The sequence below is a fragment of the Protopterus annectens genome, chromosome 5.part0 (genome assembly GCF_019279795.1).
Source record: "Protopterus annectens isolate FY-2018-M chromosome 5.part0, PAN1.0, whole genome shotgun sequence".
NCBI lineage: Eukaryota > Metazoa > Chordata > Ceratodontiformes > Protopteridae > Protopterus > Protopterus annectens.
The window spans coordinates 1,015,198,933-1,015,206,432 of NC_056735.1; positions in this window are offsets into that span (position 1 = coordinate 1,015,198,933).

Here is a 7,500-nt window from a genome sequence, read left to right on the forward strand (position 1 = left end):
ATGGGACAGGAATGATGTAGGAAATAAACAGATGGCTATCCAAGACAAATGATGTCACATTTAGCAAACTGGTCATGCAGGCTGCCCAGTAACATGCCACAACACTGAGGGAGTAGCAGAAATGTCCAGCAAGTACTGACTGTGCAGTACCTATGTCATCAATTGCCAGGACTCTGCAAGCATGTGGCCTATGGGTAGGGTAATCAGATGTGACAGTTGTACCACAAGAATCATCATCCAGGCCTCTCTACAGGTAGCGTATGCATAACAGAAGAGGTTCCCAACAGTCATGCGTTGCAATGTGTAAATGTGTACATTCATCATGTTGGAAACCTACAGACAGTATCATGTAAGATACAGGTGCTGCACAATCAATGTCTCACCCCCACCTCAGGCCCACCATCCTCATATGTACTGTGTTGGTGCATTGTACATCTGTATGTTTGCCAGTCATTAGCAGTCATGTTAGGTAGTGCAGTCACGAGATCCATACAAGAGCAGGCAGGTGACCCCCTGATTTTGAATATACAACATGTGAGTGGGGATGTAAAAATATATAATTATACGGCCCATCATGTTAAACCTGAGTTGTTACATGTCCTGACTAAAGGAATGAAATACATCCCAGATAAGTCAATGGACCTTACAGACACATTGGTTGAGACCAAATTGTTCCTTAGAAAATTAAACCTCGGGATATTTTTTCAAAATGATGATATTGAATTTAGACCTAGAGGAGAATTAAAAAAGAAAAGTACTTTTACCCCCCCCCCTTTAGCTAAAACATTAGTCTCTTTTGAGAATGTTGTTAATAAAGAAATATACACTTTATATAATAAAAACAAATACAACAGTAAGTACAGAGCAGCCAGTAAACAGGCAGCTTTGGCAGTAGATAAACTAAGTGACAATAATATAAGAATAATGACAGCAGACAAGGGGGGTGGGATAGTATTATATGATAAGGAAAAGTACAATGTCAGAATATTCAAAATACTTAATAATACAGCCTACTATGAGGAGTCATCACTTAATCAAGTAAATATTGCGTATAGGAGAATAGACTCCTACTTAGAAGAATTTTTACTTGATAATAGAATAGACGAGGAATTATATAAATATCTAAAGGTAGATTTTCCTATTCTGGCAACAATTAAAGGGATCCCCAAGATTCACAAAAACTTATTGGACCCTCCATTCAGACTCATAATATCGGGAAGTGGCAGTAAGGTTTTCCCATTTGGGAAATACATTGACTAGAAACTTAAACACATGTATAGTTCCATCAGGCATATTATTAAAGATTCCTGGGAATTCTTCGGATTGTTCACACATGAACTATGGCATCCAGAATTGATGTTTGTTACCATAGATATTCAAGATCTATTTTCATGTATCCCTAAAAATGAAGGTTTAGACAAGTTTACCAATAGTCTACACAAATATAGTGGACTTTCTAATGATGAAGTTTCCCTACTTGCAGCCTTTATGGACTTAGTCCTGGATTTTAATTACATTTACTATGAAGGTGAATACTACAGACAAGTAACAGGAGTAGCCATGGGGGCCTCATGTGCCCCCATGTATGCAAATTTAGTACTGCTAGACTGGGAAGAGGAATTCGTACTCAATTCTAACTGGATGAAATGTATTAAAACATACGTCCGGTATTTGGACGATATATTCATCCTTTGGAACGGAGATAAAGATGAATTGGTAAATTTTATGAGTTTCATAAACCAGACTACAGAGTACTTAAGGTTTACATACAAAGTGGATAAGGAGGGGATCAATTTCTTAGATGCCTATATCTTTAATGATGGCACATCTTTCCAGTCGAGAATATACAGGAAAGATACGTATAGTAATGGATACCTCCATTTTGATAGTGCTCACTCATATAGTACTAAAAGGGGAATAATAAAAGGACAGTGCATAAGAGCAGCGAGAATGACAACAACAAGGGAAGGAATGTTATCTGAATTAAATTTCATTAGTGAAGCCTTTAAGGAAAAGGGGTATCCTATAGATATTATTACAGACATAACAACATATGTTGCAAAAGAATGGGGCCGGAAATACCCACCTTTATTGGGTATAGGTCTTAAAAGTAACAAAGGGCCACAAAAGATAAATAAGAACAGCAATAATATGGGAAATATGGATAAAAAACATCAAAAAGCATGTATATTGAAATATGGAGCATTTAGTAATGAAATAAAAGGTATAATAAATTCTAACTGGAACATTTTAACAAGTGACAGTTGTATAAAAGATAAAATACCAACTAGTCCGTGTTATGTGTATAAAACAGGTAATAATATTAAGAGAATTATAGAGTTAAAATATAACTCCAATAATAGTACCAACTATAATAAAACTGGCACCAAAAAATGCGGTAATTGTAATTACTGTAGTTATATTCTTGAGGAGGTGTCAATTACTCTCCGGAATAATGTTAAAAGTAAAGTCAGGTTTTGCCATGGCAACTGTCTGAGTCAACATGTTATATATCTAGCCCTGTGCAACACATGTATGAATTATTATGTAGGGAAAACAGATAGACACTTGAAAAATAGAATTTATGATCATTTATATTGTATTAGAAAATCAGATATAAATAATGCTTTATCAAGACACCTTATGAATAATATATGTTGCACAGGGTTCAAGTTTGCCATATTGGAAGTAGTGAGATCAAACCCCAGAGGGGGCAATATAAAGGCATTAGTGAGTGATAAAGAGGTGAGGTGGCAGATTAGATTAAATGCAGGAGTGCCACCAGGACTTAACGAAGTGATCCCTACAAAACCCTTGGTAAGAGCTTAGACTGTAATTATAGCAAAACCAAGGATCAATATGGTTTACAACCATATTAGTACACACATATTAAAATATATATTGAAACATGATACATTATGTGGTTGCGTCATATATGTATTTTCATTATTTATTATTTTTTATCATTTGTACTAATTATATTTGGTCACAAGGAAGGCTTGTTATATGGCTTTCAATTAGTCAATCAGTTTGTATAAATAATATATATAAGATATTGTCATTCAGTATATGTATTCTTAGCATAAATATCAAGACAATACTGTTTAATAGTTTTTATTAATTTATGGTATTTCCATATGTATAAAATAAGATTATTTACATAAGATATGGATGAGGTTAAAATATACATTTAGTTTTTTAACAATTTGGTAATCTATTTTAGCTACAATATGCTGTATATAGTAAAGAATTCTTTATAAGCATTTTTTAATTTTTTAATTGAATTATTGATGAATTAATTGGGGTTTTAGGCAGGAAAGTTTTGTATTTAAAGTGTGTGAAGGTATTATAATGTTGTTCTGAAGAAGTCCATATATTTTTTGGATGAAAGCGCTCAACAACTGCTGGTTATTTGTGCAATAAAATACGTGAGCTGTGTTTGGATCCTTGCCTGGATTTTTCTTTGCTGGTTTCCAGTTGGTTCAGTACTATATTGTTGAAATCCAGGAACTATCTATCTACAGTCATTAGCATGGACATGGACTGACACATGAGAAACCAGGAATACTTGACTGATATGTAATCGCAGCACAGCTGATAGTATCATAAGGTCTGTAGCATAGAACATGTATTGGGAGGGAAACTAGACACCAGGTATACCCTTAAAATTGCCATCAGCAGAAAGGTGAATGACTACCCATGTCTGCAGCTCTACAGATGCATTGGGGAATTACTAGACAACACTAGGGAGTGTAACAATATATTACTGTCGTCCACATGATAAGTTGATTGAGCAGCAGCTCTGGCATGTACTGAGCAATATTTATGTATGACGCTCCAGTGCGTGACATTATGGAGTGAACGTAGTAGCCCCTAACATATGGGGTCCATGCTCACGATGTCTGGACATACCCAGGGTGAACACTGGATGACAGCAGTGAGACCTTGTAAAACCTACTCCACTCAAGTCAAGGAGGTAATGGAGTAACAGGTCTTGTGTTGTGATCACTTGTCTAGGCATTTACAGGAATGATACGTTAATGAGTGGTTTTAATGAGTGTATGTTACCAAGTGTGATGCAGGATGGGGAACTTACATGAATAAACGTGGGACTGTCTATAAACTCAGGGACAGGTAGGTATTATGGTGGAATTTCAGGGTGTGTGTGTGTGTGTGTGTGTGTGTGTGTGTGTGTGTGTGTGTGTGTGTGTGTGTGTGTGTGTGTGTGTGTGTGTGTGCTGTTATGCAATGCTGTACAGGTCTTAAAGTGCATTTCTTCTTTTCCCCCACAGGTGGCAAGGTGGGTTAGGGCCCCTCCTGCATGCACTCTGATGTTGGTGTCCATACAGACACGGAAGATGATGATAGGATTGTTGAGGTACAGTCGGGGTTGTCAGAGGCCGAAACTGCTCCATCGTTTCACATCCCCTTGTTAGCCACCCCAACCTTGCACACAGTCACAGTGCCTATAGATACCCCATCACCAGTGGCCATAGCAGAGGGACAGTTGGTGGTTGGTGGCAGTGCGCAGGAGAGTGTGGTATCTATGCCTGCTCTGTCTGGACACAGCAGGCATAGCCGGATGCCCAGCAGGGCACCACATAGGCAGATGTACCAGGGTTCTCATGGAAGGGCCGCTGGTCATCATGCCTCTGGCAGAAGTGCCACAACTGGTAGCACCAGGCACATGTTTCAGACTGTCATGGGGGCACAGGCGCATATGGAACTGTACACCAGACAGGGCCTGAGGCTGCAGAGGGCTGCTCTCTCATCTGTAAGTGACAACTTCCATGAACTTGCAGGTGCCCTCCATGATTATACCGAGGTCATGGATAGACAGTTGGTTGAGATGGTGGGTCTCATCGGCTGTGGATTGTCCATGCTCGAACATGTGGTGGGAGTTGGGTGATGGCCGCGTGGATGTAGGCCAGCAACACCAACAGCTGGTGGTCGACGTGGATGTGCAAGGACACCAAGGTGCTCCTGTAGTGGCAATACCAGCCCCAGCACTGCAGGGGGGGTGCTGTCCACATCATACCCCAGCAGGCCATGTGCATGTGGCCCTGGCCAGTCCCAGGAGGGACCTCGTTCCAGTGGACATCTGTCATCATCAGGGGAGAGTAGTGCATTGAGGCCTGTACCTGGATGTGCCCATGGAACCCCTGGCAGGCACAGTCCATGTGTCCATGGCCAGAGGCGGTGAACTGCACACCCTGCCATATATGGTCTACAGCTATCCAAGAAACACTTGTATACGGCAGCCACATTGCAGAACTGTGTGCATGCATACCCACACATTATACAAACTCACCTAGGGCAACTCCATACCTACACACACCGCATCACCATGCCCATATTAGCTAATTGCACCCTTCATCCACACACATGGTGTAAAACATATGGCCTACCCTCAGTCTATGGCAAACCAACAACACACCCTGTGCATATAATGATACCTGTGCCACATCCTTGTCATCCATAACATTGATGCAGGGACAGGCTAATATGGTTCTGATGCACACAGTGACTGTACTACAGTGTACAAATGTACTGTTGTGTAACATGTTGTCAGCAGTAATGTTTAATGCTTACATGTCAGGTAGTGTAGCTGTCCAGCCATGATGCATTATAGCTGTTAGTAACACTGATTGGTTGTAGTCTTTATAATGTTATCCATTTATGCTGTAGGTGTACATGTGTCAGCAGGATGATGGTCTGCAGTCATATTCCACAAGGGGTATGGCACTGTGGTGGCACCATGGCTGTGACATATCCTGGGTACAGTTGAACACATGTCACAGGTCTGCATAACAGTTACTGCCTGTGCCACATGGACAGGTGACCTCCTGGGAGATGTATACTTAGCATCCTGATGTAGATCCATCCACATACATGCACACTCTTACTTGGCAACACTGAGACTAGACCCCTACCTGGGTATGTAGTGCTACTGATGTGTGTGGCTTTCATTCCACACACCACACAGCGTTTAGGATGAGGTGTGTTCCAGGTTACATGTTACATACAGAACATCCCCAGACATGTACAGTATGGTAATGGGGGATGTAATGGTTGTATATGGACAATACATAGTGTGACATACCATCATATACACATTGACAGACACATAACAGGCAGACACACATCCAAGAGACCTGGGCATATCAGTCTAACTAACTTGTCAGTGTGTCCAATGTGTTACAGGTAGGCTGCACACAGCACATGCATAACTGGGCTGGATTGTGTTATCAGTTACCTGTATGGTTGATGGTGACAGTGTTTACCATAAACTGGTACATGGGACATGTACCGGGGGTACCATGGTGTAATGACAGTGTACACAGCACCCACACCCCACTGTGAATATTGTACACATTGGAACCCATGATGACACTATGACATACCCACCATCATACATTGACCATAACTGCGATACAACCCATTGTCCATCCCAACAGTGGTACAACAGGGATATGCATCTAATCCACATGCCACAGGCATAGTAGGGTGATGCATTGTCATGCCTCACCTATGGGCAGCAACATCACTATTTGTAACACTGTGTGGCAATGCATATTGTAATAGGAGTATGTGGCCTCAGAATGCTGTACCCTACAGATATACACACATGCACATGTACACACACTTGCCAGAACTCAGTGGGAATCCCATGCCTATCAACACATTTGGACAACACTGTTGTGCTGGTACTGCAAGTTTCAGGTAGCTGTTAGGGAGAGGAGAGTAACAGGGTACATGTAATGTCCGGTACAGCAGCAGCCACCTCTAACTATGGCAATGGGTGTTGCACTGGCTGTGAAGGCCCTCATGGTATTCCCAATTATAGGTCTACTAACACACAGACACTGATATCCTCAGTAATGCACATGTACACATTTGTCAGTACTGGGATGCATCGCTGCAGGTGGTCATATGTCTGTACCTGGCTATTGTCCATGGAGAGATGGGAAGTGTAAAGTGTAAAGGATGTGTGTACAATGGTATCATGCCACCTGCCATGTGCCAGCAGGCAATGTATCGACAGACACCACTGTGGTGACCCTTAGGGTGAGAGTGTCATGCATCAGCCAATCCTCTGAGTGCCTCCTGCAAATGGCCACTGAGGTGATCCAGTTGACATGTATGCAACATGTATTACAACACACGGTTAGTGTCTGTGATGGAGAACTGTACCCAAGCATATTCTGTTGACTTTGGTAGTGTAGTGGAGGCACCTGAGGCATGTGGTGCATACAGTGTGTTGTGTCCTATAGGTGCCAGTTATAACACAGCTGCATAGACATGTCAGTATCAGTCAAGCATAGGTTGTCTCTACATATCCAAGCTGGATACCTGCCATCTGCACATCTGTACAAGGACTGACAGACATCATCTTGCCAACTAGCTATGCAGTAGGATGAATGTGTCAACAGATAGATGTCTGACACCAGTATGTATGCCATTACTACATGTTGGACGCACTCACTGACATGTGCTGTA